Genomic DNA, 15189 nt, shown 5'->3' on the forward strand with positions numbered 1-15189 from the left:
TTGAAAACACACATTTTTGAAAGTGACACAGCTATGATTGATGAGAAAAATCTCAAATTCACTTGAAAACTGTTTTCCATTAAAGATTTTTAAATCTTGTGATTTTGTTTTTAGCAAGGGTGTTACCATTTTTTGAAAGATCTCAGAGAACAGGAGTTTAAACAGCAACTCTTCAAATTCTAGAGAAATTGAATTCAAACCCTATTTTATCTGGACTCACAATCAGCATGGAATGTCTCATGGGGAAACCAAGACAGTAGGATCATGCATTTCTTTCCTTTTTAAACTGTAAGCATTTGCGGTGCAAGAGCTTTTCAAAGTACTTTAAAATCATAAAACAAAGGGCGCCTGGGTGGCTCAGTAGGTTAAGCCTCTGCCCTTGGCTCAGGTCATGGTCCCAGGGTCCTGGGATTAAGCTCCACATGGGTTTCTCCCTCTGCAGCTTCCCCCTGCTCATGCACTCTCTCTCTCTCAAATAAATAAATAAATAAATAAATAAATAAATAAATAAATAAAATCTTTTTTTTAATTAAAAAATTATATTATAAAATTATGGACATGAAAAAGCACATCCTTTGTTTTGTGTAAATGGCAATTATAGATGATTTGAAATTATTTCACTTAAAATTATAATATGCTTATTGACAAAAAAAGAGCTGGATTTTGGGGGTGGAGGGTAAGCAGAGATGAAAACAAGTGCTCTCTCTGCCCAAGAAAATAACTCCTTCAGGAAATACTTCATGTTGTAAAAATATAGTCCTCAGGCACTTCCTAGCATTGGTAAGGCTAGTCATACAGAGGAAACCCATTCTCCTGAACATAAAACAAACAAGTCAGGGGATGGGCCAAAATCCTTATAGTGTAGCTCTGTCTTCTTTATCGTGCCTCTTGTTAGTGACCTCACACAAGTTCTCCTACAGCTCTATGCCTCAATATTTATATTGGCAATGCAGATGGTATCTTGTCTAAAGATTTTATTGAGGAAATGAAAACTGAGATAGCATATGAGAAAGCCTTCCAAATATTAAAAAAGGCTATTCATTGAACTATTTTATTGCTCTAATTTTTTATTGCTCTAAAATTTACTTCATTTCAACAGTTATTAGGTCATACAGTTCTTCTTCTTCTTCTTCTTCTTCTTCTTCTTCTTCTTCTTCTTCTTCTTCTTCTTCTTCTTCTTGTTTCTCCTATCCTCACCTCAACAGCAAAGCAAATGTTCCATGAACTCCAGATGTAAAGAAACTCCTCACAAGTTCTTGGATTTTCTACTCAATCATGTTCTATCAACTCAAAGTAAAATTGCTTCTGTGAAGTTAGTGGCACCACTCAGGAGGGGCTAGTCAAATGTTGGAGCAAGAATCCAGTTGGAGGATTGTGTTCATGTGTCAAAGCAACACAGATCACCAGTAGAGCACAGGAAAATTCTCTCCACAACTTCTTCACTTAGGACCCATGCATAGTTGTCATCTCAAGTTCACTCTAATCTCAACTCATAAAGTTTAGAACAAATAATAAAACTGCATCATCCTAGTCAAGGTATACACATATTCTATGGGAAGCCCCTGCTTTTCTCTCAAGTTAGGGTTGCAAGGGCTCACAGAAATCATCTAAGCCAGTGGTTTCCAAACTTTTTTAGTGCAAAATATCTCTTAGCAGATGAAGTCTTATCCCAAATCCTGCTATGTAAGACATTCTAGAAATGGCTCTACCTTGGAGGAAACAGAGGAGGAGGAAGCCTCCCCATGAGTCTCCCCACTTGGAAACATTGTCACATCTTCAGAACCATAAGGTCTGTGGAATGCATTTTGAAAAGAACTAATCTCCTCTTTCATTTTACAGACAAGGAATGTTAACATCCTCTCCTGGTAGGAGGATTAGAACCCTCACCTATTGACTATATCCTGTGCTTTTTTTTTTTTTTAATTACACTATCCCTTTTTCTTCATTTTCTTCTGGTTTCTTATTTCCTGGTGACACAATTGAGTTGGTTACTTCTGTGGGTATGTTTCACATGCCTGGGGAGCCTGGGCTGGGTACAGGGAGAAAGACAAGGTCTATGGGTGAAATAGGAAAGAAAAATGTGATGTGCACCTCATAAATAAGTTTCAGCCACCCGAAGGTTATTTACAGAGATCAAAGGGGTGTAGAAGAAACTTAGAACAGCAGTTCTCAAACACTTGGTTTCACTTCAACACATTCAATGTGACTGAAGACCCCAAAAACCTTTAATTCGTGTGGGCTTTATGTCTTGTAAAAATGAATAAAACTGAGAAATGTTAAAATATCAATTCAGTAATTTATTTAAAATCTTGTTAACCATTACATAAACATGGCTAATATATTTTTAAGAAAAATAACTATGTTTTCCAAGTAAAAAAATAATTAGTGAAAATGGCATTGCTTTATTTATTTTCAAACCGCTTGAATGTTTGGCTCTATAGAAGATAGTTGGATTGCCATACTTGCTCCTGCCTAAAAGCTGTTATGACATCACACGTGGTGTAGCCACTGAGTAATGCCATGGTAGACATATAAGGGCATGAAATTATTAAAGAGAAATGATGTCTTGGTATTATTATGAGAATAGTTTTAACCTAACAGAGCTCACAAAAGGATCTCTGGGACCTAAAGGGTCTTCTCTGTTGATATTTCATGCCGTGAAACCTCTACCTGGAAACTGAGGTGAAGCATGAATCAAAGCCTACAACAACAAAAACCAAAATGGTGTTTGAAACTGCAGGTGGCCCAAGTGATCTTTACTAAGAAGGGGGGGGGGGATATGTTTGGTCCATTTATTCAGACTGTGTAAAGAGAGCAAGGAGTAGATATAGTAGATAAATATTTCAACTGAATAAGCGCAAACTGGGGCAAAGCGATAGAGTTTGCCCCTGCCACCCTACTTGCAAGGTTCAAGATAAGGTCGTTACCACAAGAAAGTAAAACTAGCAGTACATCTTACTGAAAGATTTCATATTCTTTGAACTTCTTGGTTTCCTAGTGTTGCAGGGTTGCAGAGTTCTTGTCCCACAGAGTAGAAGAATAAATCTCCCAGACTAAGAGGGTGAAGTGAAGTGAAACTTTATTAGGTGAAGGTGAGAACTGAGAGGAAAGAAAAGGAGCTCTCTAGTGTGAGAGGGGTCCCAAGTGAGTTGCCACTGAGAGCTTTTTATAGAAAACTGACCAGGGAACTTGGTAAATATCTTATCAATTACATGTAGACAAAATCGGTGGATCTGTAAATATTTAGAACCTACATTGTGGATTTGTAAATACCATGAGAATATCCTGTCTATAGTTGGAGCAACACAATCCATTTGTTATGTTCCTTCTCTCTGGTTAATATCTCCTCTGTAACATTTCTTCATATCTGAGATTTCTGTAAGTCTGGTTACATAACCCCCTACATGAGCTTAGTCATGCTGCCCCTACCTCTCTCTCTTCCTAGCCTTGCCTGTCCCTATTCACTAGAATAAGCTCTATTTCTATATTCCAACGTGGAATTACTGTAAGCAGATATAATATTGTAAGAAATCTATTTTACCCATGGAGCAAATAAATTTTTAAAGGTTTTTGTAATAATGTGTAATCGTTTTCATGTGTTCTGTGTCAGGCATGTAAAATTCCATAAAATTCAAAAATTCAATAAAATTAAAATTCAATTTAGAGAGACCTAGGAGTCTGTCCATGAGGACCCTATAGACTGAACACAATACTTTCTATCATTCTCTTTTCTTTCAAAAATGAGATGTATGCTGAGCCCATCCACTTGTCACCATTCTCTTAATGTTTCCTTTGTGTGCTCACCACATCCACACTCTCAAAGCTATGTTAAGACATGTGCCCACACAATAATCTAGAAATGCCTGTGCAGGGGCACAGGCTGTGAACAACTCAGCCCAGGAATGCTGAACTCATCTCTACACCCACCTACACACACACACACACACACACACACACACACACACACACGGTGGAGTTAGCCTCAGGATGTTTTTATGTTTTGTGAAAAGACTACTTTCCAAAGTCCCGCTCTGCTCAAGAAAACAACCATAAAGCATTTTTTTTAAAAAGATTGTATTTATTTATTTGAGCGAGAGAGAGCATAAGCAGGAGAGGAGCAGAGGAAGAGAGACAAGCAGACTCCACACTGAATGCAGAGCCTGACTCAGAGCTGGATCCCACGACCCTGAGATCATGACCTGTGCTGAAAGCAAGAGTTGGATGCTCAACTGACTGAGCCACCCAGGTGCCCCCTAATACATCTTTAAATCAGAAAGGTAGCCGTATTTTTTTCTGAGCTAATGACTAAAAATGATAAATATAAGGAATGACACTGTATTAGAAATTCAACTTGTAGAATCCTAGATAAGAAGAAAAATCAATCTTGTGAAACCATACATACTTTTCAACTTTTCCTTTTCAATGCACTGCAAATAATACATTTTCAATATACTACAAATAATATCTTAAGGGAAATAAAAATAAAGGAAGAAAAAAGTAGGAGTGGAAAACACTGCATATAAATAAAAACTTTAAATACAGTTGTTTCTCTTGCTTCTACCCTCTTTGTAAAACCCACTTCAGTCAACAAAAATGTGAATACTTTTAAAGTTGAAAGGTTATAGGAGAAGTATCTCTATGGTTACTTTTGAAGCTTCAAGTCTCCAATATTTATTTTTATAATTTGAATGTTATTGTAACAGACACAACATTAACATTTGCAGAATCTGATGGAGACACCAACAGTGGAATATTGCAAGTGCATGCCAACAGAATGTCCCCACCAGAGGAACGTGTCAGGTGAACAGTGACATACACCAGAATGCTGCTGGCATTTAGGGATTAGTGTAAATGGAAAAACAGTGAGGCAAGCAGAAAAAAAAAAAAAAAAAACAAGTTAGGTAAATGTGTCCTAGAGAAATACTAGTCTGGAAAATTTACATTACCCTTTTCATTTTTCTAAGCTAAAATACATAGCGTAGTTTTACTGGAAAAATTTGTGTGCATATTTTTAACAGGAGGCACTGGTTTGCCATGTAAATGACCCATCAGGGAACATAGATGAAAGGACTAGCTACAGAGCAAGAATGACCTCAGTGGAAGCTGACACAACACAGAGGTGAGAATTGGCTGTGTTCTGTCAGTGGTGCCCACTGATCACCACCAGAGGACTGTCTCCCTCCCGAGCAGTGCCCAGAGCAGTGGCACCTGAGTGGTTTTTCTGGGGGGAGGGGGGGGTTTAAGCAACTGAGTATAAATATATTAAAACGTGGAGAACAGCGAGCAGAGACTTTGGCCTCTAATTCCAAGCTGACTTGTTCTAACTGGGGACCAGGCAAGTCTCTGAGCCTTCTTACTTCAACTGCGACCTGTGATGATGATAACCCGGGAGCATGGAGAATAAGCACAGGCTGTAAAGAGTTTCCTTCTGAGATCCGACTTCCCTTTCTTCTCGAGTCATCTGGTATTCTCTGGGTGTTGGTTTAGTGACAGGTTTGTTTGCACACTGAGAGTCACAAGTTTTTACAGAACTTGATTAGCATCCTTAATCAAGACTGAGAACAAATAAAGACATTTGCTTGAGAAATATAAAACAAATATATAGCTCTCTCATCTGAGATTCTCTCCAGCACATATTCTCCGTGGGACTCTTTGAAAAATTTGAGAACATTAGTTGTTTTTCAGAGACAATTGATTAATGTTCTCTATCCAGAAACATTGGTCATGACGAGGAGCTGTTTGGACCTAATTTCTCTCTATTTCCCATTCTGTTTTCTTTTTATACATTATTTGTCCCTCCTCTGGCTCCAGAGAGCTTATCTCTTCTTTTGGCCAAATACATTTAACAGCACCCTTCCCTTGAGTGTGTGTGTGTGTGTGCGTGTGTGTTTGGGTCCATACCTGTATTCTCTTTTATTTTTCATGTATTACTTATGAAGTATTGATTTTTTTGTCTTGTCACTATTTATGTTTCTGTTCCCAGCTTGCAATAATTCCTGGACTTTGCTGTTTTTATTGTGAAGCATGGAACCCACTTGGCCTTGAGTGACACACACACTTTTGCCTCAAGTCTGCACCAAGATCTGCCTTCTGGAGAATGGAATGCTGCTGGCGGGTTTTTTTTTTTTTCCCAAGTAATTCTTGGCATGGCGGAAGGCTCTAGTTGGCTTTAAAAAATACTGTGGCCTGGGCTTCCTGGCAAAGGGCCTCTTTGCAAAGCACACTCCAAGGAAACTCCAAGGAAACAAACCTATTCTGCTGCTATTTACTGGTTTCATTGATTTTAAGCATCCCTCTCATAGCTCGGAGAACATCAAAAGGGCTACTTTGGGAAGTAGCACTCTTTATCTTGTACTCTCTTCTAATGGGGCATTGCTTATAAAATAGCACAGAAATTTAGAAAGTACTATAGCATTTGAGTTATTTTTAATCTACCATTGGGTTGTGTAGCAATAAAAATACACAGTGATGAGGCAATGTTCAATAAACCAATATTTTATTTCTGCAGAAGGAGCCTACGCAAACCTTCATCCAAAGTCACTCTGTCCGTTAACTCCAGGGAACAAGCAACAAAGTATACCAAGGTAACTCTTGCTTCTATATATTCTCTATATAATTACCATTCCTTTATTAATAAAAATTATGATTAATTTAGGCTCTCTCATAAATATGCAACATTACAAGTGGTGAAGAAAAACAAGAGAAAAACCACCTGAAAGCTATTACCACCATAATTTGTATTTATTTCCTAATATGGCAAGCAGATTATATATTTCTCATTTTGCTTTTTTTTCTCTTAATGTAACCCAGAAATGCCACCCATGCTTCTATGTAGCCTTTATAATTGCCATGTTTAATAGTAGCACCAATTTTTTTCTCACTTCAGCAATGAGATTCCTTTTTCTGACTCTGAATTACCCATGTTAATAAGGAATTATGAGTTCTTTCTCCTTAATTTGATGCATTAAGCAGAGAAAAATTATTGTTTTACTCAGTATATGGTTTTGGCAAAGACTTAGAAGCAAAGACAAAAAAAAAAAGACAAAGGCAGCATTGAGGGATGTGCTTTCAGTGGTGGGTCCACTACTGTAGATTCCTTTCCTCATGTCTCAAGATGGCAACACTCCACTGGCCCATCTGTATTCTGAGAGATGATTACAAACACCTCCAGCCTCCAAAAGAGTAGCAAGAAATGACCTTGGTTTAGCCCTAGAGTTCTTAACAAAGACTTTACACCTGGGAAGGAAAATGAAGGAGGCACAGTGCACACTTGCTCATCTTTCAAAATGTCCTGAGTCTTGAATCAAGATGCTTGAAGTAAATCAATCACTTGGTTAATACTTCAGTAGAGGTCATTTCTTATTGCTGAGCTTGGAATGGTGTGTGGGATATCAGGAGACTCAACAAGATGGCACAACAGTATCCTCTGACAGTCTAGCTCAAGGCATCCATCCTCATCCACATAGAGTTTCAGCATGACCACTTCTTGGGCAGTGACAGCTCTGATACGGTTCTCTTCCCATCATCCTTAGCATGACCTGAGGTGCATGCAAATACATTGTCTAGAAGGACTGATACCAAGGGGATCCCTGGATGGCTCAGCGGTTGAAGGCCTACCTTCAGCCCAGGGCATGATCCTGGAGTCCGGGATCGAGTTCCACATTGGGCTCCCTGCATGGAGCCTGCTTCTCCCTCTGTCTGTATCACTGCCTCTCTCTCTCTCTCTCTCTCTCTGTGTCTTCATGAATAAATAAATAAAATCTTACAAATATTTACAAAAAAATAGAAGGACTGATACTGTTAATCCATTCAGTAAATAAATGATACTGTCTGTAGTTATTGCAGCAAAATTTTGTACTGGAATTCAGGATATTTGAGAACATTTTCAAGTCTCCAACATGATCAAGAATTCCTCTCCTGAAACCATAGTTCAAAGAATCTGTCTGCTCACACTATAAAACAATATTAATTTAAGGTGGACGAAGGAGTGCAAAACTAAAAGTTTTGCAAATTAAAAAACATCTATGAATATTTATCCACAAATATCTACAAATGGTTAATATTTGGATAGAGAAAGACTTTGTAAAAACTTCATATGGAAAAGTACTGTAGGAATTTGATTATCTAAATATTAAAATTTCTATACATCAACATTATGAACAAAATCAAATGCCTTAAAGACCTGGTAAAATATTTGCAACCAGCATGACATTGTTAATTTTATTTATTTACTTTTGAAGTTTTTTTTTTTTTTTTGTTTTTGTTTTTTTTTAATTTACTTGAGAGGAGACAGAGCATGAGCAGGGGAAGGGGCAGAGGCAGAGGGAGAAGCGGATTCCCCACTGAGCAGGGAGCCCAACGTGGGGCTCAGTCCCAGGACCCTGAGATCATGACCTGAGCTGAAGACAGATGCTTAACCCAACTGAGCCACCCAGCGCCATGACAGTGTTAATTTTAAATTTTTTTTTTAATTTAATTTATTTATGATAGTCACAGAGAGAGAGAGAGAGAGAGGCAGAGACACAGGCAGAGGGAGGAGCAGGCTCCATGCACCGGGAGCCCGACGTGGGATTCGACCCCGGGTCTCCAGGATCGCGCCCTGGGCCAAAGTCAGGCGCCAAACCGCTGCGCCATCCAGGGATCCCAACAGTGTTAATTTTAAACTGACAACAGGCAATGAAATAAAAATAGCAACGATGATTCAATAGTTGAATATGTAAAAGTCATAAACAGGAAATTCATGAAAGAATAAATACAAAAACCTCACAAAAACTGGGGAAGTGGACTTTACTTCCCAGGAGATGGAGTAGACACATTTTCCCTATTTCCTCCACTAAGTACTACTACAAACATTGGCCATTCTGTATAAAACAAACATAAGAAGAGAAGGCGACAAGCCTGGCTGAAGACCTGGGGATTCAAGGGGCAAAACAGTGGTGAGTTCTCTGGGGCTGTTTTCCTCATGTATCTTAGACTTGGACTGGAAGAAGCCACCAACCCAGGTATCAAAAGACACAAACAAACAACGCCTCAGCAAAAGCCTCTAATCAAAGGAAACTAAACTCTAACCTCTAATCAAACTAAAGTCTCTAACCAAAGGACAAGGCAAGGGGCAGCCGCAAAGAGAAGTTTTAGAAATAATCACTCTATTATACCCAAGCACCACAAAAAAGACAACACTCACACAAAACCAACCAACCGATAAGAAAATATGATTGGCTCCCCCCTATCTACACCCGCAAAGGCCTAGTGGTTTCATCATTGTCCAGGGGGAATGAGGATGACCTCCTTCTGTGGTTTTAGTGGAGGTCAGGTAGGGAACAGTTACAGGGCACTCCGACTCCTGCTGACCAGGGAGACATTGGCAGGGCCTGGTGGGGAGTCACAACTTCCACTTGCATCCAATAAATAGTAAGTAGGGGTCCACTCGCCCAGAGGCCTACAGAGGCTGAGTGGTGAACCCAGACTTCCACCACATCTTGCGATAGTGCAAGTCCAGCATTTTTATCAGCTTCTTGAGGGAGCCAGGACCGTATGGCCTTTAAACCATAGCAATAGCCTCAATGATAAGATCACCTTCACTGATCCCTTATGCTGGCTTAACTTCAAGAAGTTTCTTCCTCATTAGTGTTGAGTGTTGGTGGGTAAGCTAAAATAAAAGGGTGATCCTTTATGGAGTTGCAACATTTATCATATAAATTCCTTGTTTAGGATCCTGGTGAGGAAGCTGAAGTGTAGTGGCTGGGGTGGGGGGTCTGGGGGGCGGAGTGGGGAGTGGGCTGGGGAAGAACCAGTGGGAAACTCAGAGGCAAGAGGGCTGAGAGAGCTGAACCGACTTGTTAATGCGGAGCGAGAACTCACTCGTGATGCGATGCAGTCCTGCCCAGTGTGTGTGCAAAGTGAGGGAGCAGCCGAGCTCTGTCTCTGTCAACACCTATGACACAGAAACAGCACAAGTCAGCACCCGGGAGGTGAGGGTGACCTGTCCGTGGGAGCCATCTACACAGATCTTCAGTCAGGCTTTGGATTTCCATAAAGTCTCCACCTCAGCAGTGAATCCAATGATACCTAGAATCCAAGGAGTAAGGAGACCATGAATCATTGTGAAAATCCTTTCGAAGCTGGGGGCAGACAGAATCTATGTGCTTCGGAGATTGGAGTGGACAAGACTGGCCTTTCCTCGGGGCCCCTGGGGGTGCCCAGTGGTTGACAGTCTGCCTTTGACTCAGGTCGTGATCCCGGGGTCCTGGGATCGAGTCCTGCATGGGGATCCCCGCAGGGAGCCTGCTTCTCCCTCTGCTTGTGTCTCTTTCTCTCTCTGGATCTCTCATGAATAAATAAATAAAATCTTAAAAAAAAAAAAGAAGAAGAAGAAGAAGAAGATTGGCCTTTCTCTTCCTTCACAGGACTGGGCTTGGATGCTGCTTTCGGCCTTTGGGATTATGCCTACATGTGAGCATACTTAGCAAAGGCTCCAGATCAGCATGGTTGTAAAAACACAGTTCTGACACTCCACAGCCTTCTTTTCTCATTTCTGAGTAATCCTAGATGAATGACATTTTTTGTGGCGTTTTAGGCAATTGGCACATCGCGGCCATCTGGCAGCCAGCAAAGGAGGACACCTCTGACACCGTAAGGTGACCTGCCAGTGGTTAAAAACAACGAAAGGTGGTTGCTGTTTATTCCCAGGGAGCAGCGTACACCTGCGGTTCTTCGCTCATCAGTATTCACGGACGCCTCTTCACACTGAAGCAGCCACTGCTGTTGAAGATCCTTTTTAACTAGACAAAATATTTCGGCAACTGTTGCTCTTTGTGAGAAAAATAAACAACGGGCAAACAGAAAAAAGGTAAAAATGAAGTAATCTTAAATGCTTGCTTTGTTTCAGAAATGGGATATCAAAATTCAGAGATATCAAAATGCAAGGGGTGTTCTTATAGTTGCTTGTAATTGTTCAATGACTTTGCAGGATAACTCCAAGCCCTTTAGTTTGGGCATGAGGCCTTTTGTAGTCTAGATCTGGTCATCTTGTAATTTGATTTGCACAATTCACAAACAGTAGTTTTATCTCTCACCTGAGAAGAAATCCTCGGTAGGTCCCTGAGCGTTTATTTCCTTCTCCTTCCTGTGTCTTTGTCTCTATTCACATGGCTTCTGACTCTTGGAAAGCATGTTCCCTGCTGTCCACCTGAAAATGCCTCCTTCAAAACTCAGTTTCTCTAAACTCTCAAAAAACTCACCAAGCACTTCTTTTTGCGTTCCCATGCGTGTCCATTTAATCATATAAAGTACTTAGTAGAATTGTCTGGACACCTGCTCCCCCCACAAATTTGTTCATTTAACAGAGACTCAGCAATAAATATGTATGAGGCCCTGCTCTGAGCACAGGGAAGATAGCAGTTGTAGAAGTCAGGGTCTCCAATAGAAAGCACTATTGAGGAATTTACAACAGAGGAGGTTTAATTCGAGGTATTGGTAAGAGAGGATGAAAATCAAACCGGGCAAGGGAAGCAGTCCAGAAGTTAACAGCACCGGGAAGGGGGCATTCTGGGACTGGACAAGCTAACAGAGGAAGAGAACCTACAAGAGCCCAGGGGTGGAGATCACCTTTCAGAACCCAGAACCATGCCCCACAGGAGCTGGCGGGAGGCAGAGGGGAAGAGCAGCTTCTGTTAGAGAGGCCAGCAGAGGAATAAATGGAGGGAGAAATTCCTGTCTTCTCCCTTCTGTTCCTCAGTCTCCTGCTAGTGCTTCCCATTGACAAGTCCATCTGGAAGCCATCTAGAGCAGGAGCATGAGAAATACAGTAGGTTTGGCTCCCACTGTGACACAGAGCAGAGCAGTGGAAGGGTGCAGGATGGATCTGAGGGCAAAAACGCCCAGGATTGGCACAGCAGTGAATAAATCTTTTAAATTTTCTCCTACCCTCGTGAGTACATGGGCATTTCATTCTATGTCACTTCTGTATCTTTAACTCCTGGCATAGGGTTGCACCTACTACGTGGCCAACATGCATCTTGGATGCCTTCACTGAAGAATAAAAAATCATAAAGATATATAATCTTTATGATCTCATGGTTCCCTTTACATCTCTGACAAACTGCTCGGTGAGAAAATACTTTGGATGGCTTTATCTCTTGATACCAAATAAAGAGTGTAGCTTCCACTCCCCGCATGGGTAGCTTATGGGTCCTATATGCAGGTTATGTTTTCTGTGGTGTTTTGCTTTGGGCCTCATAAATCTGATACTCTTCCAAGGTTTCATAGTCCAGAAGATTATCAAGGTCACTGTACCCCGGGCAATGTGAGCTGCTGTGACAATTTCTGGGTTTCATTCTGCTGTATTTTGCAGAGTGTTGTTGCCTGTCCCTACAGCACCTTTTACAGCTGCTGTATTCAACATTCTGTGAGTGGAGCATTCAATTTGCCTTCTGAAGCCTGGGCACAGCATAGGGCACCGGAATTGATCTCAAGCCCTTCTGGAGCAGACTTTTCCAGAATTCTGCTGAACTTGTTGGCAAAACTCTCTAAGTGTTGTGAGCAGCATTTCTATGAGCAGCTGTTCTTCTCATTCCTCTAAGGTCCTCTCACTGGCCAAGGTCTTTTCCTGGGCCATCATAAATGCCAAAATTAGTTCTAAAGGCCCAGGTAAAAACTCTTCATAAACACTGCATAAAAGTGATTCCGTTCAGCAAATATTTTGGCATATTGATTCTGTGGTTGGCCTTGTGCTGATCAGAGGGAGGGACCCAAAATCACAGGGCAGTTAAGAATGTGAAGTCAAGTTGGATGATTCCACCATTCGATGAATCTGTGACCATGACCGAATCCCATGTTCTTCTACCTCAGTATTCCAATATGTAGAATGGGGGTAATAACAGCATCGACCTCAAAGATCATTGTATTAAGTGAGAACAATGCATTGTGCAGAGTATTCATCATCATCATCATCATCATTCAGATTAATGAGGACACGGCACAGAGAACCTAGAGAACGCTTAATTACTTTTTTTTTAAATTCTACTCAAATAGAACTCAATACTGAAATGTATCACGTTGCTTACTATGTCTGTCCTATTAGAAAATGCTCTACTTTCAGTCCTGATTCATTCAGTTGGGGAAAATCCATACTGTATACAGCACCCCAGCCTCTACAGTGTCTCTTGGCTTTTTCTCTGTCTGCCCTCAGTTTGCATTTTGGGACCAATGGAGCTTAAGAGGGAGAGTAGAGAACAAGGAAATAATAAGGAAAGCAGAGATGAGAAAGGCAGAGTCAGAGTAAACAGAGAGAGGGGGCCAACAGAAGACATGGCATGGCTCCCAGCACTGAAAGGGAATACAATTAATGAAAAACGATTCTCTTCCACCGCACATTCTGTTTCCACTCTCATGTGGACCCTTGTGCAATTGCCTTCACGTAGAAGGCCTGCCTCCTCCTTCCCCCAAAGCACCCAAATCGTTGGCCCAATGATGTGTTTCTACTGGGCCCACAGGAGTATTTTCAACATAAGACATACTTCCCTGATAGGCCCGTGTAGGTACTGCCTAGACGCCCAAATGTGATCTCGCTGTTTTTGTTCATTAATTCATTTCTGCACTGGGCAATTGGCTCATTTACTAAGGTTTACTAAGTGCCTCATCTGTAGCAGGCACTGGACTAAGGCAAATGGGACAGATGAATACGTCCTGGGCCTCAGCCTCAGAAGTCATAAAGAGACATCAATGCTAATGAATAGTTATATTAGTGAATTACTTTAGACAGAAGTACATATGAGTGCTGTATGGACAAAGAAGTAGGAATGACTAAGTAAAATATGGAATTTTTCTTGGCTACATATCCAGTCTTTTTCAAAACTTCTCATTTTCTTCTCTCAACATTCAATTATCTTGGTCAGTTCAATTGGTCTATTCAATAATTATTTATCAAGTACTTGCTATATGCTGACCTTTGCAAATATCTAAAGTATAAGTGATACTTTCTTGGCGCATCTGGGTGGTTCAGTCAGTTGAGTGCCTGACTCTTGATTTCAGCTCAGGTCATGATCCCAGGGTCATGGGATTGAGTCCCAAGTCAGGGTCTGCTTTCAGCTGGGAATCTGCTTGAGATTCTCTTCCTCTACACTGCTCCACTCCCCTACTCATGTTTGCTTTCTTGCTCTCTCTAAAATAAATAAATCTTTAAAAAATGATATTTTTTCCTCCTGGGTCTTCACAAAATATTAGATCAGAAAAAAAAAAAAAAAAGAAAACCTCATGGCACACCTTTAAACAACAGAGATTACAGTGTGGAAGGTCATGAAGGAGACAGAGCTTAACTTGGGCTTGCAAGTATAAATTGGGGATAAGTATCTGGAAGACAGAAGAAAACGACCTTCTAGGCAAGGAGAAAAACTTGGGGCGTGAGAATAGACAGACATGGTGGGCTGAAAGGACATAAGAAAAAGAATGGCTGAATTCAGAGTGTTGGGATAGGAGAGACAGTGGAGATAAGGTTAGATTGATGGGAATAGTCAAATTATGCAAAGCCTAGATCTCAGGGGAAAAAAAGTCTAATTAATTAGAGTATCCACTATGCACTCTGTACTCAGGAGTCCATTCTGTACTTTCTGGGAAAACAATGAATGAATGAATGAATTACAGTCTTTCTTTGGCCAATTGAACACATTGGATAGTTCTGTTGTGAAGAGACACTGGTATCTTACAGCCTGTACTTAATATTTAACTCCTCACCTTTGCCATCTTTATTATATGTCACTCCCTGTCTCTGCCTTGAAACCTTTTCACTTTGATCTCTCTGTTGTTGTGAGGTCTGTTGGTGGTTATGTAGAAAATCGTGGTTACCTAGATTCCTAAATTGTGCTCATGTTGCTCACTTTTGTCTGCAAGTCCTAAGATGATGACAGCTTGTTAATAATGTCACAACCTAGTATGGGCTAACCTTTCACCTTTTCACCTTCCAGAATGACGTTTCTGGAAATATGTCAACATACTTGGTTTGGAGTGCAGTTGTGGGGGTGTGGGTAAAAGAACAGCTGCAGTCGTGCTGAGGAAAGCACTAATGTAGACAAATAAAATGAAAAACAGAGGGCAGCCCGGGTGGCTCAGCGGTTTAGCGCTGCCTTCGGCTCAGGGCGTGATCCTAGAGACCTGGGATGGAGTCCCACGTCGGGCTCCCTGCAGGGAGCCTGC

General features: G+C 40.9%; 1 long non-coding RNA gene across 1 annotated transcript in view; it reads left to right on the plus strand.

Annotated features, from left to right (window-relative positions):
- Nucleotides 1-9825: 9825 nt before the first annotated feature.
- Nucleotides 9826-15189, plus strand: part of LOC140632545 (uncharacterized) — a 30183-nt gene continuing 24819 nt past the window's right edge. Inside the window, exon 1 of the long non-coding RNA XR_012030147.1 lies at nt 9826-10849. This is a non-coding gene — a long non-coding RNA (uncharacterized lncRNA). The remainder of the gene's footprint in view (nt 10850-15189) is intronic.

This window comes from Canis lupus, chromosome 4 (assembly GCF_048164855.1).
Source record: "Canis lupus baileyi chromosome 4, mCanLup2.hap1, whole genome shotgun sequence".
In the NCBI taxonomy this organism is placed as follows: domain Eukaryota; kingdom Metazoa; phylum Chordata; class Mammalia; order Carnivora; family Canidae; genus Canis; species Canis lupus.